This window comes from Chrysemys picta, chromosome 3, assembly GCF_011386835.1.
Source record: "Chrysemys picta bellii isolate R12L10 chromosome 3, ASM1138683v2, whole genome shotgun sequence".
Lineage (NCBI taxonomy): Eukaryota > Metazoa > Chordata > Testudines > Emydidae > Chrysemys > Chrysemys picta.
Genome location: NC_088793.1, coordinates 169101201 through 169127476, shown reverse-complemented (window position 1 = coordinate 169127476; position 26276 = coordinate 169101201). Strand labels below are relative to the sequence as shown.

Here is a 26276-nt window from a genome sequence, read left to right as displayed (position 1 = left end):
ATCCTCTCATCCACCTGCCCAGCCTGATCCTTCCAGGGATCAAGGCAGTGAGAAGCAGTTATTTTGAGGGTGCACCCGAAGACGGCGCCCCAGTCACTGCACTGGATCCATTCCCCGTCTTCCTCAACTGCCTCCGCCCTTTCCAGTCGGCCTGGTCCCATATCACCTCGAACCGCTGAGTGTTCGTCATCGTCTCGTCTGGCTATACCCTGCAGTTTATAGCCGACCAACCCTTCCACCCCCTTTCCCTGTCCCTTGTCAGGGACCCTTCTCACGAGCAACTCTTCGTTCAGGAGGTCAAAAACCTCCTGTGCCTAGGGGCAGTGGAAGAGGTTCCCCAAGACATGGAAGGAAGAGGATTTTACTCCCGCTACTCAGGGGCGTAGCCAGGTTCTAACATCAGGGGGAGCGAACACATAAAAAAAGGCACCACCCGACATATCAAATTACTAATTACATCCACTCCCTCCCACTTCCTGCCCCCCTCAAAGCCCCAACACCCCCTGCTCGTTGTCCCCTGACTGCCTCCAGAACCCCACTCCCTAACTGCCCCCCTAGAACTCTACCTGTCCCCTGACTGCCCCGACCCTTATCCACACCCCTGCCCCCAGACAGACCCCCAGGACTCCCACACCTATCCAACCGCTCCCTGCCCCCGACAGGAACCCCAATATACACCAAGACACACCCCATAATCCAAAGTGTGTGTGTGTGGGGGGGCGAGGGACCACACACCGCTCCTGCCATTGAGGGTACATGGGCAGCTGCTTCTGCTCTAGCACCTGGCTTTAGTGTTTAGCCAGAAGCCTTTGCGAGCAGGCAGAGGGATACTGCTAGAGTCTGGTTCAAACAGACTTAGCAGAGAACACAACAATAGCACTGCCTCTGCCCTCCCAGCACCGAGCCCCTCAACAAGAGAGGCGGAGCCGTGCTTAATACAATGCATGGGGTGGGGAGGGAGGAGTACAGACAAAGGGATGGGCATGGAGAAAAACCACAGAGACGGAGAGAAGGAGAAAGTGAGGAAGAAGGAGAAGCCAGGAGGCTGTGTCTCTGGAGGGAAGGCCTGGGGGAGGGGCATTTGGCTGCAGCATGTTAATGAGACCCTTGCAAACACAAGGGAAAGAAGCGGGGAAGGGATTGTGTCTGGGCAGAGGACACGAGTGGGGCTACTCACTCAGTCTCCCCTGTGGGACTGGATAGCAGGGCCCAGGAAATGAAAATCTCTTAACCACACAGAATTGTTAACTGCTCCCAAATCCTTTTTTGCCATGGCTGCAAATTTAGAAGAGCTTAAGCTGTAAGATGCATGAACTTCCTCAATAAATATCTCTTGTGCGGTGCCTCAAGCAGGTTTGCATTGTATTACCCAGATGAAAAGCCCAGCATAGAAAGCTTGCAACTTTCCCAGCTCTTTCAGCAATGTTTGGGGCCTTCGAATCACTCGGGATGCATCTTCCAGCCCTTCTCCACACCCCCATCCTCAGAAAGTTCCCCCCCCCCACCATCCAACCCTCTCCCTGCTCCCTGACTGCCCCCCGGGACTCCCCTTACCACTTTGCAGCTCCAGCCGCAGGCTGCCACTGGAGCCAGTGTTAAACATGCTGCCAGCACACAGCCCCTCCCCTGCGGTGTGCTGAGACGGGGGGGGGGGGCGAGGGAGGAGGGAGTCTGGCTGCTGGAGGCCCAATGGGAGCGGCTCAACTCGGCCCAGGCGGCCAATCAGCAGTGCCGCACTCTGCATGGGGGGGGGGGAAAGGGGAGAGGGGAAAAATCCCGGACCTTTTCTACTAAGGCTCCATGTGCTCAGTGGGGGAGCGGCCGCTCCCCTTGCTCCCCCCCCAGCTACACTACTGCCGTTACTTCCTCATTCTGAAGGCGAAAGGGGGCCTCAGACCTATTATAGACCTGCGCTGCCTCAATGAGTCTCTCAAAAAATGAAAGAAGAACAGGAGTACTTGTGGCACCTTAGAGACTAACAAATTTATTAGAGCATAAGCTTTCGTGGACTACAGCCCACTTCTTCGGATGCATAGTGGGCTGTAGTCCACGAAAGCTTATGCTCTAATAAATTTGTTAGTCTCTAAGGTGCCACAAGTACTCCTGTTCTTCTTTTTGCGGATACAGACTAACACGGCTGTTACTCTGAAACCTGTCAAAAAATGAAGTTTCGTATGGTCTCCCTGACCTCCATCATCCCGTCCCTGGATCTGGGAGACTGATACGCCCTCCTTGATTTTAAAGGACGCGTACTTCTATATTCAGGGCTGGCTCCAGGGTTTTGGCCGCCCCAAGCAGCCACAAAAAAAAAAAAAAAAAGCCGCAATCTGCGGCGGCAATTCGGCGGAAGGTCCTTCGCTCCTAGCGGGAGTGAGGGACCGTCCGCCGAATTGCAGCCGATTAGCTGGACCTGCCGCCCCTGTCCGGAGTGGCCGCCCCAAGCACCAGCTTGGCAAGCTGGTGCCTGGAGCCGACCCTGCTATATTCCTGGGGCACCGGCGTTTCCACTGTTTCACATTGGGCCAGCACCATTTCCAGTTCACGGTGATGCCCTTTGGTCTCTCGTCGGCCCCAAGAGTGTTCACAAAGTGTATAATGCCAGTGGCCACTTTCCTGTGGTGTCGGGTAGTCCAAATTTACCCATACCTTGCTGACTGGTTGATAACTGGCCAGTTCTCAGATCAGGTGCAGAGGCATCTCGATCTGGTCTGTTTCACCTGCTGCAACCTGGGCCTAATAATAAATGACAAAAAGTCGACCCTCATCCCAGTGCAATGTATAGAATTCATTGGGGCTGTACTTGACTCCACTCAAGCCGGAGCCTTCCTCCCCAGGACGCGGTTCCAAGCCAGGGTGGACTCATCTCATCTGTGTGTGCCCAATCACTCACCACCGCCCACATGTGACCCAACGGTCTCAGGTACATAGCAGCAAGCATTTACATGGTCCGGCACGCGTGACTCTGCCTCAGGTCCCTACAGGCGTGGCTGGTGTCAGTCTATGCCCCCAACCGGCACAGTGTGGACCGGGTGATAAGGATTCCGGACAGTGTACTGTTGTCTCTTAACTGGTGGCAAGATCCTGCGTCGGTGCTGAAGGGAGTCTGATGTACACCTTCCCTCTGGTGCAATTGCTGTCCAGGGTCCTCAGGAAGATCAAGCAGGACAGGGCAAAGGTCATCCTCATAGCGCTGGCATCGCCATGCTAACACTGGTTCAGCACTCTGCTGGACCTGTCACTGGTGACCCTGTTCCGGATGGTTCTCAGGTCAGACCTGTTGTCCCAGAACCACGGCAGTCTCCTGCAACCAGACCTGGCGGCACTTCATCTGATGGTTTGGCTGCTGCGTGGCTAAATGTTCCAGAATGGCAGCGAGTCTGGTTGGGCAGTAGAAAGCCCTCCACCAGGGCCACCTGTCTGGCCAAATGGAAGTGCTTCACTTGCTGGATGGCAAATAAGAGGCTCTGTCCCAAGCGAGCCACATTGCAGATCATTCTAGATTACCTCCTGCACCTCAAGCTTCAGGGCTTGTCGCTCTCATCTATCAAGGTCCATCTAGCGATCATCTCGGCCTTCCACCCACTGCTTGAAGGCAGGTTGGTTTTCTCTCAGGATATCACAGCCAGATTTCTCAAGGGCCTGGAGTGCCTCTACCCACACGTCAGGGATCCTGTTCCTCTGTGGGACTTCGGTCTGGTGCTGTCACGGCTCATGGGTCTCCCCCCCCCCCCCCTCCCCCCACCTTGGAACCTTCGGCTTCCTGCTCTCTCCTCCTCTCCTGGAAGGCCGCGGTCATGTTGGCCTGCTGGGTATCTGAGATTCGGGCGCTCACCTCAGAGCCGCCTTACACGGCCTTCTACAAGGACAATATCCACCTAAGACCGCACCTAGCCTTCCTTCCTAAGGTGGGGTCTCAGTTTTATTTGAGCCAAGAAATTACTGGTCTTCTGTCCAAAGCCACATAAGTCGGAAGAGGAGCGCGGGCTACATGCCCTGGATGTCAGGAGGGCTGTGGCCTTTTACATTGAAAGGACCTAGCCATTCCGCAAGTCAATGCAATTATTCGTTGCTGTGGCCAACAGGATGAAAGGTCAACCTGTTTCCGCTCAGAGAATTTCCTCGTGGATCTCTGCCTGCATTCGCTTTTGCTATGATCTAGCAAAGGTGTCGCTCCCGGAGAAAGTCAAGGCCCACTCTACCAGGGTGCAAGTCTCTTTGGCAGTCTTTTTGGCGCTGAAGGGCGGCCACCTGGTTGTCGGTCCATACCTTCACGTCCCACTAGGAGCTTACCCAGCAGGCCCTGGACGATGCTGGCTTCGGTAGAGCAGTACTGCAAGCCGCCAAGCAGTGAACTCCGAGTCCACCTCCATAGATACTGCTTGTGAGTCACCTAGAATGGAATCAACATGAACAAGCACTTGAAGAAAAAACATTTACCTACTTTTCGTAACTGTTGCTCTTTGAGATGTGTTCCTCATGTCCATTCCATTACTGCCTTCCTGCCCCTCTGTTGGCGTTGTCGACAAGAAGAAACTGAGAAGGTGTAGAGCCGGCGGTGCCTGATATGCCGTGGCATAAGCGCGGCACTCCAGAGGGTGCCACAGTCGGCCCTACGGATACCGCTAAGGCAAAAATCTCTGACAGCTGGGCACGTGGGCGAACGCACACCTAGAATGGAATGGACATGAGCAACATATCTGGAAGTACAACAGATATGAACGTTTTTTTTTTCTGTGTGGTTACCTATGTATATGTGTGGATGTCCATAAAAGAGCCAAAAAATTAACTGCATGTCAGAGCTGTATGGGCATGAAAGAGCCAAACATACTTGTTGAAAGTTGTGGGAGTTTGCCCTGCTGTCCAGTCAAATTTCCCCCTTTGCATCCACTGTTGGGCAGTTTAGTATATGCTTTTTAGGTTCCACCCTCAGCCCCAGCAGTGGCTGCATTCCAGTAGTGATATATGTATATAGTTAGTGGAGTGATGTAGTGGGCCTTCAGGTAAAAGGTACCATGTAAATATATAAATAGTAGTATTTTACACTTTTTTTTTTTTTTTTTGGCAGGATGGTCTTTTCTTTGCTAATTGTTCTGTCATTCCATGTCAGAAAGGTTTTCCTTGTATTCTATCATCTCTTTATTCAGCCCTTCTAACTCCCCTGCCCTCTGTTTTTAATATGATTTCCTCTCTGGCCTTGTTAACTTTAGAGAATGTTACCGTTCTGAGAGCCATACTGACCACCTAGATTTACAGGGGTCATCGCAACAAATTATTTGATAGCCTCAGAATGCGGCCACCAACTCTTGCTGGTGGCCGCACTGACACTTTCCCTAAAATTATTTGTTTTTCTTATATTAATAAAGTGATATGCACACATGTACATCCAAATCATTGTAATTTATTTATGCAAGTGGTCTTTTTCTTCCAGACTCAATAATAAAAATAATGTACAGTTATCTCTATTCTTACTGGACCTAGCAGAATAAAAACACAAATAAGGTGCTTTGCATGTTCTTGTATTTTTTTTTTATTGTTGTTTCTTTTGCTTTTTTGGTAAAAGTGGTAGTACAACTATTCTGAAGTAAATTTAAAAATGCTTTGACATCATAGAAGAAGTCCAGATAATAATGAAAAACATATCTGGGCGGCTTGGGTCTGGGGAGGGGAGAGGAGGGTAGGCACAGCTGTGGCTGCAGCTGGCCTGGGGGAGCGGGTGGCGGGGCTTGGAACTTTGGCCGGCCCTGAGGTCCTCTGGCTAGGGGGTGGGGGTGCTCCAGGCTTCAGCCAGTCCGGGGCTCCTCCGGGCAGTGGTGGGGTTAGGTGGTGGGATGGGGACACTCAGGGCTTCAGCCAGCCTGGGGGTCCTCCAGCTGAGCGGGAGAGTGCGGGACTTCTTTGGGTGGTGGGCTTGTGGCTCCAGCCGTTGGGGGGGGGAGGAGGAGAGGGGCAGGGGGTTCCGGGGGTCCAGCTGCCATGGGTGGGGTGGGCGGAAGGGGTGGAGTTGGGGGCTAGCCTTCCCAAAGGGGGGCTCCACCCTCTGCCCGTGCGTCCGCCACTTGCCTCCTGACTCCCCTTGCCTGCCGCTTGCCTCCTGTGTCCCTCTTCACCCCCCCAACCGCCGCTTGCCTCCTCTCACCCCTGTCCACTGCGAGAACCCCTGCTCGCTGGTGGCTCATCGCTCACCTCCTCACTCCCACGCTTGCAGCCAGACCCCCTCTCTCCTACCCGCCTCATCCTGCTGCTGGCTCGCCGCTTGCCTCCTTTCTCCCTCGCCACTCACCTCCTTGCTCGCTCGTCTCCTCACCCCCCCCTCGCCTCCTCACCTTGCTCCTTAAGCGTTGTGTGTCCCACCTGTGTCTCCAGAGAGGTGGCGCAGGGAGGAAAGGGAAGCCGTGTTCCCTCTAATTTTTCCTATTCATGTGTGAAATGGATTTTATGTGCACCAACATGGAGGTGATGTCATACATCACCTTCATATTGGTGCACATAACAAAATTCAGTTGATGGGGGTGGGGCCGAGTGGTTCGGAGTGTGGGAGGGGTCTCAGGGCTGTGGCAGAGGGTTGTGGTACAGTGGTTTGCGGGCTCTGGGGTGGAGCCGGGGATGAGGGGTGCAGGAGGGTACTCCGGGTCTACGGCAGGGAGAGAAGACTCCCCGCAGCTCTCTTTCCCCGCAGCAGCAGCACTTGGGCTGTGGGGGGAGAGGCACCTCTCTCCGCCACAGCAGCTCCGGGGCTGGGGCTGCAGGATAGGCGCCCCTTTGCTCCAGCAGGGCCGGGCTCGGGGAGGGGTGCCTGGGCTGGGGCTGGGTTCGGGCCAGAGGAGGGATACCGGTGCCAGGGCTGGGTTTGGTCTTGGGGAGGGGCGCCTGGGCTGGGCTACTCTGGCCGAGTCTGGGGCTATGCCGCCCCAGCTCCAGCAGGACCAGGCTGCAGTAGAGTTTGGGCTGGTGGAGGGGCGCCCTGGCCGCAGCAGATTGGGGGAGGGGCGTGTTCCTTGAGCGCTCGCGCGGTGCTGAAGAGGCTGCTGCGCAGCTTACAGGGAACTAAGGGGGGCGATGCTTCCCCCACCCAGGAAACTGCCGTGGCCGCAAGGAAACCCTCTGGTGGCTGCATGCGGCCACGGTGGCCGCATTTGAGAAATGGTGACCTAAAATGCTTGTAAATCATGTCACATGTACATGTGTGTGTTCCTAGAACCGTGTAGATTAAGCTTGCTTTCAGAAGGTCTACTGAACTGGTTTAGTGCTAATGTGTGCACAAAATAGCTAAAATGGTTCAGCTAGTCCTCCTGCTGGTGTCCCACAGTGCATAGGTGACCTTTTTAATCTTCCATTATTCACTACCTCTGGAAGGTTCCAAGAGGGCATTGCAATTGACATGGTTTAAAACAGCAGAGCTGATGTGCAACTGGTGTTCTTAAATTGAAACATCATGGCTGATATGGACAAAATAAAAGGTTTGTACTCAAACTGGGTTGTTCCAGCTGATTCAGTTACAAGGGGTTTGTTTGTTGCTCTGAGTTACAGCCCAAAATATCATGATTAAAAATCAGATTAAAACAGTAAATAAATTACATTTTTGCCTGCTTTTGGATATTTCTCACCTTGTATGGGGAAGCTCTCCACCCCTAACTTGTGGGAGATAATTTCAGGATCAAAAATAACCTTAAATATACACAAAATATGGCTTCCCTGTTCACTGCTTGGAAGGGGCTGCACTTACTCTCTCCTATCGTATGTAAGAGGAGGTGGCACTCAGTGACTCATAATTCCCCCTCCCCATCCCTAACAAGACAGCTATCTCACTCATATTCTCCCTTCATGATCCCCTATAATAGCCAGTCCCCCATCTACCTCATTAACTTGCCCTCTTATCTTTCCCTCTCTTAACCTTCTGTCTCCTACCACAGGTTCTCTCTCTGCCGCACCATATTTCCCTGCATCCTCCTAGTCTGCCTCCTATTTCCTCCCCTACTTGCCCCCCCTCCCCACCTCCCCGGGTCATTTCCCTGCTCATCCCTGCACATCCTCTTTCTTAGCACATTTTCCCTTGTTGCTGCCCCCATGGTCTCATTCCTGAAACGCCGCATTCTCCTGTCCTCTGCCTGGCGTTTGTACGGAGACCGAGGAGCCACCATCTTCCCTCTGTTAGCCCCATTTCAGCCAATGGAAGATGGCATCCATCTTTGCTGGGAGCAGCTTCACTTTCCTCTAGAAAGGTCAGAGACATGGTAGCTAGATAGCTAAGGGCAGCCTATAGCTTTGGTCCTGTTGACAGTAATGAGAGATGCTGTCCCCTTTGGATAAGGGCAGATTTCATAGGGTTGAAGCCAGCAGTCAGAAATTCATGAGAACCCTTTTAAAAAACAAAACAAAACAGAAATTGAGATTTACAATAAAACTGTGAGAGTGGGTAATGCTGCATTGTGTTGGTGGGTGCCAGACTTGCCACCAGAGCACTTTTCCTTCCTCTCACCAGTGGTCTTTTATTCTTGTCTCTTTCCAGAGCCTGGGGCCCTTGTAAATCTTAATTCTGGTTGTGCAAGTTCCACTTGGGGGCCTCGCTGACAAGTTGGTCAGAAGTATGAAAGCATTATAAGAAACACTGTGAGATGAAATCACTTTGTTCATTGAAATTGCACTGTGGGATTTTGGAAGGAACTGGCAAGGAAACAACAGTGACCGGGACTTCCTGTCCCCACTAGTTTGGGCTTGATGAGTTGCAGCGCCAAGGTTACTTGTCTTAACATGTCAGAATTAGATTACTGATTAATACTGATCATCTGAAAAGTGTTACATTTATGTATATTCAGATTATTTTTAAAAGCCATTAATGGCTGGGAGGTACTGTGTTAATGCATTTTGCAGTAACACTCTGTTTTGCAAACTTTTTTTTTTTAATGGGTCCTGGCAATGAAAAACTCTGATTTAGTAAACCTACAGTGTAGTAAGTAAATAGAGTAGTAATGGCCTGTTACTGCATGATGAAAGTTATTAGGAATTTAACTAGACGTTCTTGGGAGCAGGATTGGGGCCTAACTAAGCAAGTGTTTTCTGACTAAATGGATATACTGTAGCTTGTTTTATTTTGTTGGTTGGTTAATTCAAAGGAACACAAAAATCTTTTACTACGCTGTTTTGAATAATTCCCCTAAACATATGATATGTTTTTGTCCCCACAGAAGCCAGCTCAGGAAGACATTAGAAAGTTGATCTCAATAATACAACAACAGGTAACTTAAGTTACAGTTTTATTTTCTTTGCTACAAATTATGGAGAATCTGTGGCAAGTATTGAAAAAAAATTCTTTCTTCTGCACTTGGGAAAACTCACAGATCCATTATTTTCTAAATTTTCTAACTTGAATACATGAAGATAGCTGCCTCCAACGTGAATTTAGAGAGCTAAGTAAAAGTTGCTTCATTTCTCCCCACTGCCCTTCACCCATAGATGCTGAGCACTTGCAGCTCCCATTGACAACAATGGAAATGTGGATGCTCAAGTCTTTTGGAGAAACAAACCACTTAAGTGCCTAAATGTGGAGTTAGATGTCTAACTTCAGGCAGTCAAGTTGGAAAATATGCCCTATATAATTACAAGTAATATCCTAAGAAATGTGAATAGGTTAATAGCTTTCCTGTTGAGCAAATTATAGGAAAACTACAAGGGAACGTGTTTAACATCAGTGGCTGAGAGGACTAGACATGACGTTTCTCCACAAATTTAGTATATCTTTGGTATATTTAAATAAGTACCAGGTTATGAAAGAACAGAGTTTATGCGGTTCTGCTTTTAATGTAGAAATGGAATATCCACTTCCCCCTTCCCATCTTTGTCTCACTAGCTTTCCCAAGTTTAAATGTCATGAGTATTCTGTTATGAAATATTGGGTGGGGGAATTAGGACCCTGTTTAAGATTCTTATCTTGACTTTTTTACCCAAATGGACGGTTTTATTATGGATTATCGGGCCCAACTATACTGTAAACTGTTTAGGTATCTAAAATTTCTGTAACCTTATTTGCTCTAGTCACTGAATAGTTGACACTGACTTCAGTTTCTTATAAAATGTTGATAAAGATGTGGAAATTAAACAGAGCCATTTTCAGTTTTTGCCTGCAAAGCACACTGATAGGCAGTTTTCCCCCTGTGTTTGTAATGCACATGTAATATAGGGAGGTGGTGTGGTATAGCTATAAGGGATTTAAAATGGAGCTGGAAGGTAGGAACTTCTAAGTTTTAACTGTGGCCCCACCAATGACCGTCCCTGTGGCCTTCGGTAACACACTTTAGTTCTTTGAGTCAGTTTGTCCATCAGTGAAATGGTAGTAATCCTATTTCTTTTTTTCTCAGGGTGTTGCAATAATTAGTTTAATTATTTGCAAAATGCTGTGCACATGAATGATGCTGTTATATAAGAGGCAGCTGTCATTACCATTACTATGGAGAGGGAGCAACCTCTTCATAATTAAGCCTGCATGTTCATTTTCATTAGAAACCCCTGCTCCTAAATACCACAAAAAAAGAAATATCTTCCTTTGAACTGGTAGGTGAGTGAGGTCTTTGGCTGTTTTTCCCCCCCCCCCCCATGGATTTCAAAGTAAGTCAGAACAAGGATTATTTACTTACAACGCCAAAGTAACAAACATGTTCACCAGTTTCCAAAAAATCTTTTTTTTGTCACTTGCAGCCAAAACCCCTCCAAAAACACAAAAGTCAGGAAAATGCAGAGAGAGATAAAATTTAGTTGGCGAAGATTTCACCCCTAGTATGGGAAGGTAGGAGTGAGTGCCTCTACCCCAGGCTTTACGCCCAATCCACGTTCAGGCTGTCTTTAAAGAATAAGTAATATCAGAGACAATAACTTTGCTGAGGTGAAATTAAGGTTGATAGAACGTATAAGTAATTAATGATAAAAATCCTTACAAGAAAGTTGGACCTAACTGTGGAGAAAACAAACCAATTGGAGATGACAGAAAGTGTTACTTGTGGATGCTGCTATGAGAGAACTTAGTGTCAGTGAGGAATCCAAGAGTACTTCTAAATTATGGACTGATTTGACCAATTGTGGGTCTGTACCTTTAATCAAAGGAGATTGCACTGTGGCAGCTAACCCTTCAAAATGTTTTCCTCTGCCCAGCAGTATCAGCTCAGTTTTGCTCAGGTTCAGCTTCAGCCAACTGTTTTCATTAATGAGCTGATCTTATTGAAGCACTGAGCCGTCTTGGTGGTAAGTCACCACCTAACCTTTCCCTCAATAAAGTAAATAGATTGAGTTTCTTAAGTCTCACACTAGAAGGCCTATTGAGACTTCAAATCATTCTTCTTATACTTTTGATGCTTTCTAGTTTTTTAAATACAGTTTTTGAAGTAAAAACACCAGAACTGGACACAGTTTTCCATTAATGTTTTCACTAATACCATATACAGAGGTAATACCACCTCCCTACTTCTCTTGCTTATGCATCCAAGGTTCATGTTCATCGTCTTAGCAACCACTTTGCACTGGGAACTCATGTTCACCTGATTATTTACCATTGCCACTAAAGTATGTCACCACAGCAGCCGGGAGGCTGCTTCCCAGCATGGGTAGACAGATGTGCTAGCTCGAGCAGAGCTAGCGTACTGAAAATAGCAGTGTGGCTGTAGTGGCATGGATGGCGGGGGGTCAGGCAGGTTTATAGTTGGGAGTAGCCTGAGTTGCTGTGGCTACCGCGCTATTTTTAGTGTGCTAGCTCAAGTAGAGCTAGTGCAACTGCCTGCCCATACTGGGAAGCACCATCCCAACTTCTGTGGTGAGATACCCTAAGTCCTTTTCAGTGTCACACTTCATTCCACAATACAGTCCCCTGTCTTGTAAGTGTGACCTATGCTTTTTATTCCTAGAGATATGACCTTGCATTTGGCTGTATTAAAACCTATGTTCAAATAAGCCCACTGAACAAGAGATCTAGATTGATCTGTATAACTGACCTGTCCCTATCATTATTTACTGAACCAGCAATTTGTGCATCATCTGCAAGTTTTACGACTATTGATTTTATATTTTCTTCTAGGTCATTGATAAAGATATTAAATAGCATTTGGTCAAGAATATATCCCGGCAGGATCCCACAATTAACAATAAAAGAAACAAAAGAGGGGAAATGGGAAGTTGGGATTGCTAAAGGGCATAGTTAAGATAGTTTGGGTATCTTGGTTGAATTTCCATATCTTCAGATATTTGGATTTCTTGTAAATTTAACCATAACTCTGAATCTTCTGGCTTTGTCTTTTTAATACAGTAGTTTGTTTTTTTCCTTTTGCTAACTACAGCATTCTTCTAAGGAATTTTATTCATATTACTCATGTGTGCTATCAACCTTAACTTCACCTTTACAAAAAAAATTTGTTTAGTAAAATATAGTAATTAAAGTTTAAATAATAAATTCCTACTTCAGACGGTCTATTGTGGATCAAATGGTTACTTAGCTTGCAGATTTTCTAAAACCAAATAATATATTTTAACATATACCACATTTTTGCTCTTTAACAATGAGGAATATGGAAACTTTTCACTTCAGGTCTGTTTTTTTAGGTAGCACAAAACTCTTATTACTTAAGCCGTTCAAACTTGTTCTGCTGCTATAAGGTGTGCAGACAGGTTTTTCTCCCCAACAGGATAACTGTAACATAATTGCTTATATTAGTGCTCTCTTTGCTGCTTGATTTCAAATAGAGTGCTGAATTCTACAATGTGATGTTCCTATTATTATTAATTTACCGGTGCTCATCACCATAGTATTATTTGAATGCTTTGTAAATATTAGAAAGTTAAAGCTCACAATATCTGTGATGTAGGGAGGTGTTATCCTCAGTATAAAGATGGGCAAACTGAGGCACATAGAGGTTGAGTGACTTGCTTAGAGCAACCCCGGAAGTTTGTGCACAGCTGCTAATAGCAGAATCTTAACCCCAAAGTAATCTTTCAGTGGGTATTCTGTGCTTTTACAGACGTCTTGCAGGTTCATACCTCAAATTAATTTTTTATTCCATTATTGAATGCCGATATTTTACTTTGACCCTACCTCTCCTTTTTTGAAAATTTGAGTCTAATTATAATAGCAACAAGTTGCATATTTTCCTGTAGAAGTAGAAACAAATGTTCATTGGTCCTTATCTGAAGCTGTATAAAGAGAAGAATGTCAACTTGTTAGTCTTCATCATGTCACTCTTAAACATCCTTCAAATTTGTCTAATAGCTTTGGGGAAAAAAATCCTGTGACCCAATTTCCTTTCTCTCCCTGCTTTTTCTGCTGGCTTCCAACTTGAGATATCACCCTTTCTGTAGTTTTTGGAAGGACCGATGAAGCCAGTGACTCCATCTCCCTTCACTGGAAGCTTTCTTTGAAGTCCAATGAACTTCACAGTCAATCCCACAAACCAGCTGAGTTTAAGAAGCACATCTTGTCTCAGTGATGTCCTGTAGCCATCAGTTTTAAAACATCTAAAAGGTGCTTAGAATTTCTGTGTCATGTGATATGTAACTCGTTCATGTATCGTCCCTTGGATGGACCATGTCACCTAGAAAACTTACTGTTACACTAAGTTATAATACAGAAGGTGCTGCAGAACCTTAAGTGTTGTCTGCTTTATCTCCATGGTAATTCACAAATGCACATTCCGTGTATCAGTTAGTCAGAGGGACTAACTGGTTTTGAGGTCAGAGGGACTAACTGGTTTTGAGTTTTGATCTGAGGGTGGGAACCAGACTGAGACAGTATTTATTTCTGTGACTTCCTGGCATGGTATTAGGGAATGAAAGGGATAAGATGGGATATTCTGAATACCCTAATAAAGGTTGGAGTTTTGAACTACACCTCGCTATTCTAAGACTACTTGAAAGACTAAAGCTGGCAAACATTTGTACTTTCTCCAGACTGAACTGGCTCCAAGGAGTCATCTATAGAGTCGTCTGAGTTTCAGCAAGAGGCTTTGGTAAGACCTATTATGGAAATAGGTTTAGATAAGAGATGTCTTAGTTGACAGTGGGGAGTGATTTCAGGCCTTGGCACAAGAATTGCAAGCTCTGATTACTTGAACTAAAAGACATAAGAATATAAGAACAGCCATACTGGGTCAGACCAAAGGTCCGTCTAGCCCAATAGCCTGTCTTCTGACAGTGGCCAATGCCAGGTGCTTCAGAAGGAATGAACAGAACAGGTAATCGTCAAGTGATCCATTCCCTGTCACCCGTTCCCAGCTTCTGGCAAAGAGAAACTAGGGACATCATCCCTGCTCATTCTGGCTAATAGCCATTGATGGACCTAACCTCCATGAATTTTTTGAACCCTGTTATATAGTCCTGGCCTTCACAACATACCCAGGCAAAGAGTTTCACAGGTTGACTGTGTATTGTGTGAAGAAATACTTCCTTTTTGTTTGTTTTAATACTGTTGCCTATTAATTTCATTTGATGACCCCGGTTCTTGTGTTATGAGAAGGAGTAAATAACACTTCCTTATTTACTTTCTCCACAGCAGTCACAATTTTATAGACTTCTATCACAGTCCACCCCTTAGTCGTCTCTTTTCCAAGCTGAAACGTCCCAGGTTTACTAGTCTCTCCTCATAATGAAGCTGTTCCATACCCCCAATCATTTTTGTTGCCCTTTTCTGAACCTTTTCCAATTCTAATATATCTTTTTTGAGATTGGGTGACCACATCTGCACGCAGTATTCATGATGTGGGAGTACCATGGATTTATATAGAGGCAATATGATATTTTCTGTCTTATTATCTATCCCTTTCCTAATGATTCCCAACCTTCTGTTAGCTTTTTTGACTGCCGCTGCACATTTTATTGGATGTTTTCAGAGAACTATTCACAATGACTCCAAGATCTCTTTCTTGAGTGGTAAAAGCTAATTTAGACCCCATATTTGTATATGTATAGTTGGGATTATGTTTTCTAATGTGTATTACTTTGCATTTACAAACATTGAATTTCATCTGCCATTTTGTTGCCCAGTCACCCGGTTTTGTGAGATCCCTTTGTAACTTTTCACAGTTTGCTTTGGACTTAATCATCTTGAGTAGTTTTGTATCATCTGCAAATGTTGCCACCTCACTGTTAACCCTTTGTCCAGATCATTTATGAATGGAGGAGAATGTTAAGACACTCAGATATTGCAGTGTTAGTGCTGGTATGAGAACCTAGATAGATACATTCTTTCAGTTGTGAGTAAGTAACAGGCTGTTGTATTTGCTGGTGCAATTACTAGAGTAAAACATGATCACACTCACTAAGTCTGAGCATTACATTAGAGCAAGTGATTTGTTTTTGGTGAAGAAGAGTTATATTTTAAGGATTTTGTTTGTATATTCAGTGTGTTTCCTTGTGGTATAATGTGTTCCCCTCCTTGTTTGTAGTTCCCTCTTCTCTTGTACTTGCTTATATTGTATCTCTTCTGTTGAATTAAAATAATATTATTTTTCATAAAGAGCAACCTGAAGGAATAGCTATTTAAGGTAGGAGAGAAACTTTCTCCTGTGTCCTTTGAAACATGTCACTGTTACAGCATAAAGGAATCAGGGAACCCGCTGCTTTGCCCAGAGAAACAAGGGAGGGAAACAGTATTTTAAAAAAAAAAGGCCAGTCCCTGAGAGTATTGCTTCCAAATGAAAGTGATTAATGTTTGCTTTTTTTATGGGTTCAGCTAATGTGGCCATGGCTGGGTATCTGGAAATAAAAAAGCCAACAAGGCTGTTAATGTGACTGGTGAGTTCTGCCAGATTATATAGTCTTTTGAATGATAAGGTAATATGGTGAAACATGAATGAGGGGAAAGTCTGCTTTTGCTCAGGATGAAGGTAGAGGAACCTTTCATTTGTAGTGTAATTCTTAGAGCAGGAATTCTGGGAGTCAGGGCATATGGATCCTCTTCCCAGGTAGGCTAATGACGCTGGGCAAGTCACTTAACTTGTCCCTGTCTTATTTTCCACCTCTGTAAAAGAAATGTAATACTTACCTCAGAAGGACATGGTGAAGCTAGGTTAATGTTTACAAGCCATTTTGTGGTCTTCTGTTGAAAGATGTCTTACATGTACAAAGAGTATTACTATAAATACTAAATGTATTTATTTTTTTTAAATGAAAACAATACTGGAATGTATGAGATTTGTGGAGTTTGGAAAACCATGACACATTATTTAAAGGATTGGTTAGAAAATTGGAGGCAGAGGGCAGTGTGAAAAGAGGATGAAATTAGAAATATTTTCTGATTGAACACTGGGCACCTAATAAGGGTGAGGAAGAAATTGTCAGTTTTTGCTAGAGATGAGTGAATTGTTTCAGAACAACTTATCTTATTGCCTCCTTTTTTTAAAGTCCATCTTGTAGCTTTTCTGAGTGTGGTAAAAGGGAACAGAATGTTCACCAATATAGAAGAATACATCATAGAGGAAGCTGCTGCTCACACTTTTTGTTTGAAGAAAATGTAACAAACCAGGAACTGCTATACTGTAGGTCCTTTTTCATAAATAGGAAATACATGAAACCACAAGACGCAGTGTCAGAGCAATGCTAAGTGCCTGGCTGGAACCCAAAAACAAATTCATCATTAAAAGGGACAGCGACATGAGTTAAAAAGGATGCTATGTAATATAATAATGATCTGGTTGCCAAGTTGTGGATTGACTGTCTGTTAAACTTGCTGCCCGGATCTGAACCCCGTGAGATTGAAACATTGGTCTGAATAAGAACATGAATTGATTGGATGCTCAGTAACTTTGATAGTCCAGGAATCTTATTAGAACAAGTAAGCACTCTTTTTGGATATAGGAACAATCACCTGCTCCCCCTCTAATGATCCAGAGGTGTTCCTGATTGGCAAATGGTTGCTCTTTTGACCTGTTATCTGTGTTAACTAGTAAAAGCCACCCAAAGTACTGCTACGTAGGCTTGCCATAGCTGACTTAAATACATTAAAAATCCCAGAAAGGATTTTATGGCTGGTGACTCTGATAGCAACAAATTCAGGGTACACTTAAGGTTTTCAACAATAAGGGCTTATCTACAGTTAAAATGCTACAGCAGTGCAGAATTCTTCGGAAGAATTTTTCTGGTGACCTAGCACTGTCTATACTGGGGGTTGGCTTGGCATTTGTAGTGTAGACATACTTTATGGCAGTAGTTCTCTACCTGTGGTCTGTGGACCCTGGGGGTCTGTAGACTATATCTAATGGGTCTATGAAAGACACTGACTGAACAGAATTTAACTATATATACAGACAATAGATTTCCAAAGGGGTCCGCACCTCCCTTTGAAAATTTGTAGGGGTCTGCAAATGAAAAAAGGTTGAGAACCAGTGCTCTGTGTTGGTCTGTACTGGGAACTTACACTGACATAGTTGCATCTCTCAGGCGTGTGAAAATCTATACCCCTGAGAGATGAAGCTATGCTGACCTAACCCCTGGTGTAGACAGTGCTAGGTTGATGGAAGAATTCCACACTCCTAGGGGAACCCCTCCTGTCTTGATAGTGCTGGCTATAAAATTGGGAGAAGCTAGTGATTTTTTTTTCTTTGCTGAATCTTCCTGTTTTTAGTTCATGACTTAAATAATTGTCTTTTCTTCTTTAAATCTTGTCCACACACCCACATGGAAAAGGGCATCTGCACAAAGAGCAGACATATTGTTTTTCAGTGTGTTAAAAGGAATGAGGTGAATCTTGCATCAATCCAAGTGTCTTTCTGTAAAAGGCATGTTCAAGTATAAGAGGTATCTTAAAAGGAAAATGAAGTGTTGAGCACTCAATGAAAAATTGATGATCGAGAGAGGTGTCTGCGTGTGAAGTAAATACAATTTGATAAGTGTAAAATTAAGAGCAATATGCCATCTTATGAATATTCACCTGTTTTGAAATTAGGCTTCTAAGCTGATTGTAATAAATGATTGCTATAACCACTTCTTGCCTGCTGTTTTGTGAACTGCATATATTTGAACAGGCCATGATTTCAAGATGGAGAAATGGGGAATGAATGGCACCAGGCTAGAAAAGCGTGAAAAAGTTATATTTTTGTTTACAGTACTTTTGATTTAGAAGTTTATCTTAAATAGGACCGAGTCTGTGCATTCTGGCTGAAAGAAAAATTGATGGGCAATTGTCTGAAGATAAGTTTCAGAGTAACAGCCATGTTAGTCTGAATCAGCAAAAAGAACAGGAGTACTTGTGGCACCTTAGAATGGAACATATATTGAGGAGATATATATACACATACAGAGAGCATGAAAAGGTGGAATTTGTCTTACCAACTCTGAGAGGCCAATTAAGTAAGAGGGAAAAAAACCTTCTGAAGTGATAATCGAGCTAGCCCAGTACAGACACTTTGATAAGAAGTGTGAGAATACTTACATGGGGAGATGGATTCAATGTTTGTAATGGCTCAGGCATTCCCAGTCTCTGTTCAGGCCCAAGTTGATTGTATCTAGTTTGCATATCAATTCCAGCTCAGTAGTTTCTCATTGGAGTCTGTTTTTGAAGCTTTTCTGTTGCAAAATTGCCACCCGCAGGTCTGTCATTGAATGACCAGACAGGTTAAAGTGTTCTCCCACTGGTTTTTGAGTATTATGATTAATTCTTTTGCATAGATATTGTCCGGTTTGGCCAATGTACATGGCAGAGGGGCATTGCTGGCACATGATGGCATATATCACATTGGTAGACGTGCAGGTGAACGAGCCCCTGATGCTATGGCTGATGTGATTAGGCCCTATGATGATGTCACTTGAATAGATATGTGGACAGAGTTGGCATCAGGCTTTGTTGCAAGGATAGGTTCCTGGGTCAGTGTTTTTGTTCAGTGATGTGTGGTTGCTGGTGAGTATTTGCTTCAGGTTGGGGGGTTGTCTGTAAGCGAGGACAGGTCTGTCTCCCAAGATCTGTGAGAGTGAGGGATCATCTTTCGGGATAGGTTGTAGATCTTTGATGATGCGCTGGTGAGGTTTTAGTTGGGGGCTGAAGGTAACCGCTAGTGGTGGTCTGTTATTTTCTTTGTTGGGCCTGTCTTGTAGGAGGTGACTTCTGGGTACTCGCCTGGCTCTGTCAATGTGTTTTTTCACTTCAGCAGGTGGGTATTGTAATTTTAAGAATGCTTGATAGAGATCTTGTAGGTTCTTGTCTCTGAGGGATTGGAGCAAATGTGGTTGTATCTTAAAGCTTGGCTGTAGACAATGGATCGTGTGGTGTGTCCTGGATGGAAGCTGGAGGCATGCAGGTAAGTATAGTGGTCAGTAGGTTTCCGGTATAGGGTGATATTTATGTGACCATCGCTTATTAGCACAGTAGTGTCCAGGAAATGAACTGCTTGTGTGGATTGATCTAGGCTGAGGTTGATGATGGGATGGAAATTACTGAAATGGTGGAATTCCCCAAGAGCTTCTTTTCCATGGGTCCAGATGATGATGTCATCAATGTAGCACAAGTAGAGTAGGGGCGTTAGGGGACGAGAGCTAAGGAAGCGTTGTTCTAAGTTAGCCATAAAAATGTTGGCATACTGTGGGGCCATGCGGGTACCCATAGCAGTGCCGCTGACTTGAAGGTATATTTTGTCCCCAAATGTGAAATACTTGTGGGTGAGGACAAAGTCTGAAGATAGTTGTTGTTCTCTTCCCAACCCACACCCTGATATAATCTTGCTTTTCAGTATCCCTTTCAATTTTGTTTTTTTATGAGCACATTTCAGTAAGAAAATGTTCTCTGGGTGGGTGGAGGGAGTTAAGTTCCTTTTATGATGAGAAGACGCAGATAGCACACATGCTATGTGCATTCTCACTGATTTGGGGCTATGTGGAATCAGGCTAACAGACGATGCTTAACTCTGTTATTAATGCCAGTGTTTACATTTTCATACCAAATAAGTAGAAATAATTTTTTTTGTTAGTTATATGAAAACATGCAGTGCTAGAAAAAAGTTAGTATGAGTTAGGAAGATACAGTATGTTCATTCTAACTAAGAACTTAAAGAAGTGGGCTGTAGTCCACGAAAGCTTATGCTCTAATAAATTTGTTAGTCTCTAAGGTGCCACAAGTCCTCCTGTTCTTCTTTTTAAGAACTTAATACTGGCTCTGTGTGGTGAGCATACCAGGCCCTTCACGGTCCCCTGATAGAAGCCCCACAATCCTACTACACTGTGACCCAGGAAAGGAGGTGGGTCCTCTGGGCCTGCCTAAACAGGCCTCATGTAAACAACCAATCAGAGCCCAGCAGGCTCTGATAAAAAGGCCTTAGCAGGGCAGTTCTTGGCTGGGACCAGAGGGACAAGGCAGGTATTCCCCTCTGGCCAAAGGCGCTTGAGAGAGAACCAGTTTGTTTCGGTTGTATTTGCTTAAGCTGCGTGAGAGAGGACTTGAAAACTTTAACCCTAAGAAAAGGAGTCAGGTGGGAAGAGGCCCGCGGAAGTAGCAGCAATTAATTGAAGTGAGCGATAGGGTCCCTGGATTGGAACCTGGAGAAGTGGGCAGGCCCAGGTTCCCCCACTAACCACTGGTGAAATGGTGTAAATCCCAAGAAGGAGACAAGGTTTGTTTGGAAGCTCGAGCAAAGGGCTGCATTTAAAGGGCCCAGAGCTGGGGCTGAAGACTGGTAAGGACAGATACAGCTTTGTTAGATTTTTGTTAACCCAGAAGGTGTTCATTTGGATTGTGTGACCCAGCAAGAGGGTTGAGCCACTGAAGATTTGCCAAGGGAGGCTGATAATCTTCAGGGGGCATGCAGCAGCAGGAGGGAGTCGCTTAAGAGGTGAATGTCCCCTGTTTACACTCTGCCACTGACTCGCTGGAACAGTTAGAGTTCCAAATTACACCTCATGGAACTCAGATGGGTTACGTGCCTGTGTAATCAGTGCCTAGTTTGGCTGGCTGTGTGAACTTGTGGGACATAACCTCCTCAGTCTGTCTGTCTATCTGTAAAACTCACAGCCCTTCTCTAAAGATTCCATCTGTGTAGGGTTCTCATGTGTAGGGGTTCTTCTTACCAGGAGACTGGTGTAACTCCTATAGCTTGTCATGATTTTTGACCTTTGAGGGCAACAGTAGTAGCATGTGTGCCACCCTCTGCAGAGCACTGCAGTCACTTTTATCTGGACCACAGTTGGTAAAGGAGTCTATCCTTTGTTGGCCGTTGCTCCAACCTCTTCACCAGATCCCAATGGTGCTTCATTGAATATTCTGTTAATAGCTGTACCTTGCCTTCCAGTCAGTTGCTAATTGTTTGTAGTCTTTGCCTCAGGTACTTTGGCACATTTCTGCAGTGCTAATGAATTGAATGGTCATGTGGGAGATCTGGATTTTGTTTTTGGTCTGGCCTGGAAGTACTGTGGAGACCCAGAAAGCTGTTCCAAAATAGGGAATTCAGAGGCCTACTCAGAGTCACTGAGCTGGAAAGATGGTAGCTGTGCTGTGATACTGCATTGGTGGCGACTGTACAGTGACAGAAAATGGAATTCTCTTGCTCTGACATACCAAGAAAGGCAAAGGACCACACAGTCTTAGTTGAAGGGGAGGGGAAAAAAGTTTCTATTAAGTGACATTCTGTAAATTCCCCCATCTTCGAGGTGCAGCATCTATGGAATAGAGAACGAGGATCTGATGCCCTGGTGTTTCCCCAATTCTATGTTGTTCCTAACTTTTTTTCCCTTTTCCATAATTACTCACAGGAATTTGATCCCAGTTATCAGTAGTCAGTTTCTATTTTTTTGCAGGAATGATGGTGTTCAGTCTTTGAATTCCTTCAGAAGAGAAACAGGTTAATGGTTGATGCCTTCTGCCATTACGCTATGCAGTGTTGTTGTAGCATTGTCAGTCCTAGGATATTAGATAGACAAGATGGGTAAGGTAATATATTTTATTGGACCCACTTCTGTTAGTGGGAGGGAAGCTTTCAAGCTTACATTGAAGAAGAGTTCGGTGTAAGCTCAAAAGCTTGTCTCTCCCACCAACAGAAGTTGGTCCAGTAAAAGTTATTAGCTCACCCACCTTGCCATTACACTGTTATAGTTGCCTAGTAGCCAGAGGGAGCCATATAAGAGAGTGAATACACCCTTAATTGAATAAGCATCTGTATAAGAGAAATTAAAAGGATTTCATTACTAGAAGGCCAGGAATACACTACAAAATTATGTCGAGCTAAGTTATGTTGGCATACATCTGCCGCAGTTGTTACATCGTTTGTGCACGTGCACACTTGGCTCCTTGTGTTAGCAGTGCATGCCCTCACCAGAGGTGCTTGTATCTGTGCAGTGCATGATGGGTAAGTATCCCACTGTGCAGCTTGCCACTGTGCAGCACAGGGTGTTTTGGGAAGCCTTTGCAATGCCGGACAGAGCCGATACAAGTCACACACGGGTGACTGGGAGCAAGGGGTCAACTTCCTATAATACAGCATTCTTCATGCTATAATTTCATTTGCATGCCATAATATTTTGCACCGTCTTTTCAAAACTCCCACAAACCTGCATGTCCACCATCTCTGACAGAAGCGTGGAGCCTGCACAGGTCTGCACTATTTTCATGAGCGTTTCAAGCACAGGACACAGGATCCTGTAGTATTTGCGGAGCCGCTGGGAACATGACAGTTCCTTGGAGGCTAGATTGTTGTGGGAGATTGAAATAATTCAAGGTTGTTGGTGACGTTCACGGAGCAACTGGAGATGATGGAACATGGATTTGGGGCCTGAGAAACAGGCACCTACTGATGGGATCGCATTGCGATGCAGGTTAGCAGAACAAGCAGTGGTAGCAGAACTTTCAGATACACAAGGCCACATTTCTAGATCTGTGTGCTGAACTCTCCCTCGCCCTCCAGCACAGGGACACCAAAATGAAAGCCTCACTGACAGCTGAAAAGCAAGTGATGATTGCACTGTGGAAACTTGCAATACCAGATTACTACCTGAGAGTCGGGAAATCCACCGCAGGGGCCATTGTCATGCAAGTGTGCAGGGCCATTAATCGCCTCCTGCTAGGCAGGACTGTGACTCTGGGCAATGTTTAGGACATAGTGGATGGTTTTGCAGCAATAGGCTTCCCAAATTGCAGTGGGGCGGTAGATGGCATGCATATCCCTATTTTAGCAGCAGACCACATTGCCACAGGGTACATCAGCAGTACTTTTCTATGGTAATGCAAGCACTGATGGATCACTGGGGATACTTTACTGACATTAATGTGGGCAGTCAGGGAATCTGCATGACATATGCACCTTTAAGAACACATGACTGTTCAGAAAGCTGCAAGCAGGGACTTTCTTTCCTGACTGGTAGATTACCTTTGAGAATGTTGAAACTCCAATAATGATCCTGGGAGACCCAGCCTACCCCTTGTTCCCGTGGCTCCTAAAGCTGTGTGTTGGCCACCTTGACAGCACCAAGAATGCTTCAACTGCAGGCTCAGCAGGTGCAGAATGACAGTTGAATGTGCCTTTGGTCATTTGAAGGATCACTGGCGTGGTTTACGTACAAGATTGGACTTCAGTGAGAAAAATAGCCCAATGGTCATAGCTGTCTGCTGTGTCCTGCATAATATCTGTCAAGCAAAGGGGGGAAGTTTCCACAGGGGTGGAGGGCAGAGGTGGAGCGGCTGTCTGCTGAATTGGAACAGACAACAGATACAAGGGCTTTTAGAAGAGTTATGTGGCTCAGAGAGACTTTGAAAGAACATTTTAATAGCGAGCCAGAGTATGGGTATTGCTGTAGTGTGCTCTACATGCCCTTGCTTTTTGCAGCTCGGTATAAATCTTGTTGTGATTGCTCTGTATGTAGGAATATAACATTGTCCGTACTCCTATATTGTCTGTGTAGGATGTTACGGGTTCAGTGACAAAGTGAAGTAACAGGAAATCGGTGAGTGTCAGACCTGCTTAGCACCAGACAGCATATGTTGTGAACTAATAAAGATGAAGTTTGTACCCCCCCCCAAAAGTATTCTGTAACATGAACCAGGCAATTTAAAAAAAAACATTTAAAACTTCATAAATTAAGGGAACAGACCTTATGAAGGGGAAAGAACAGTCATTTCCATTTCAGGTACATGTACACTGACCGTGGCTTTCATGGGTCAGTGTATGTGAAGCTGTGATTGTCTGTACTGTCCCACTGCCCCAGATGGAGTGGTAAGGCTAGTGCATCGACCCCTGATACCACGTGGAATGTTGAAGGGGGGTATCGGGATATTGAGTTCTTTATGGGCTGCAGAGGGAGGTGAGCACGGGATTGTTGAACCTGCAGGTCTACCAGAGTCTGCAGCATCTCTTTGCTGTCTGAGAAGCACAAACATCTCCTGCTGTGTATCCCTCTCCTTTTCCTGCACCTTTCTCCCTCCACTCTCTTTCTCCATGCTGTCTGCAATGGTGATACTCCAGGCCCTGGTCTCATTCTCTCATACAACAATGGCTTGCAGGATCTCCTGGAGCACATCATCCCGAGTCCTCTTCTTTCTCCTCCTTATCTGGCTCAGGCATTTGGCAGGTGTGGAGAGGGAGAGCCTGAAGGCCACAATGGCAGCAATTGCAGATACAATAGAGGTACCCATTATCAGTGTATTCACAATGGAAATAGAAACGTAAGATACCGAGCTCACTCCCCTTGCTCCCCAGAAGTTGTAAGCACTACCATCTCACTTCTCTTTGGGATTGATAGAGCACAGTGCCAGTCACAGCACCAGCCATGGTGAGTATGGCCCTCGGGAGGCTTGGGAACATGAGGGGGGAATAGCTTGCTGGCATAATTATAGTTGTGTAGGGCAGTGGAACTGAAGACTGGCACTGTTTTCCACAGGCGCTGGTGATTTCAGCTGGTATCTCGGTCCTGAGGGAAACAGGCAGAGAGACCACAACTGCTGCTGGTATCTCGATGCCACCCGGGCCAATATGCTGCTAGCCTGTGTACTGCAATGGTGCCTGCCGAAGTAATTGCTGAGTGGCGTGGGAAAGTTCTACCACAGTGAAAGAAATAAGGCAGCCCTCCCCAGAAACCTTCGGCAGAGGATTGCAGACTACATCCGTGAAAGTTTCATAGAGATCTCTATGGAGGCTTCATAGGACATCCCAGTGCACATAAACAAACTGCTCCACGTGGCCCCTCTGCCTAGCTCTACAGGAGAATGAAAAACAGATAGCAACTCTACCTCTTGTGGTTGTTCCACTACTACTTCCAGCACAAGTAAAAGAAAAAAGTAAATCAACAGATGTGTCCTGCTACTTCGGGGGTGCCATCCCTGTAATTTCAAAGCAAACTGCATACTTACCAGAGGTTCCTTCCCCTGCATCGGGCTTGCTTGTGCTCGATTATCGGGACTGGCTGGACTGCGGTGGAGTCAAAAATGTGTCCTGGCACGTTGTGGCACTGGATCTCCTGGTTGCCTATCCCCCTACGCTTCCTCTTCCTTGTCCTCCTCCTCCTCGCTGTTCATGGCAGGGGCCTGTGACTTGGGCTCCTTAGAAGTATCCAGAGTGCTCTTGGGGGTGGGGTCGGGTTTGGGATCTCTGGTGAGGATGGCTTGCAGCTCTTTGTAAAAGTGACAGGTCTGTGGCTCTCTACCAGCCTCCCTTACCTTCTGGTGTGCCTGCCGCAGCTCCTTGGCTTTCATGTGGCGCTGCTGCTGGCCCCTGTTGTAACCCTTCTTCTGCATCCCCTGAATAATTGCTTGTAGATGTCCGTGCTTCTTCGTCTGGACCAGAGCTGTGCCTCCACAGCCCTTCTCCCCACAGGCCCAAGAGATGCAATTCCTCCTGTGTACTTCAGGAAGGAGCAGGTCTGCAGCATGTAGCTGACATGGTCAACTGGGCAGTTACACACAACACTGGAGAGCTGCTATGTGTGCTTGCCAAGCTGGGCAAAAGGAAATTCAAAAATTTGCCGGGCTTTAAAGGGGAGAAGCGGCTTCCTGTCTACCTGACCCCTGGGCAGCGGAGTTCCCAATGGTGACCAGAGAGGTCAGTGTGGGACAGCTCATAGAGGCCAGTAACAGTTGACGTAATTAATGCAGCGTCTACACTGCACCGAACCTAACTACATCGACTGTGACATAGTGCTGCTCTTGGAGATAGTGTTAAGACAGTGGGATGCAAATTTAAATGAAGACGCATCCACAGCTAGTTCAACATAAACTGCCTTGCGTCGACCTAACTGTGTAATGTAGACCAGGCCTTAGATTTTGTAACATCTTTGTCACTTTTTTCCCCCACTTACCTAACGCTGTCATTTTCTTTCTTAAAAGAGACCCCAGTTTGAAACTTATG

General features: G+C 45.6%; 1 protein-coding gene across 17 annotated transcripts in view; it reads left to right on the top strand.

Moving 5' to 3' along the window:
* Positions 1–26276, top strand: part of TRERF1 (transcriptional regulating factor 1) — a 136963-nt gene that overhangs the window by 38287 nt on the left and 72400 nt on the right. For all 17 annotated transcript variants that reach the window (XM_065589496.1, XM_065589499.1, XM_065589502.1 and 14 more), the window contains one exon: positions 9183–9233. The gene's annotated coding sequence lies outside the window, so the exon portion shown is untranslated. The remainder of the gene's footprint in view (positions 1–9182; positions 9234–26276) is intronic.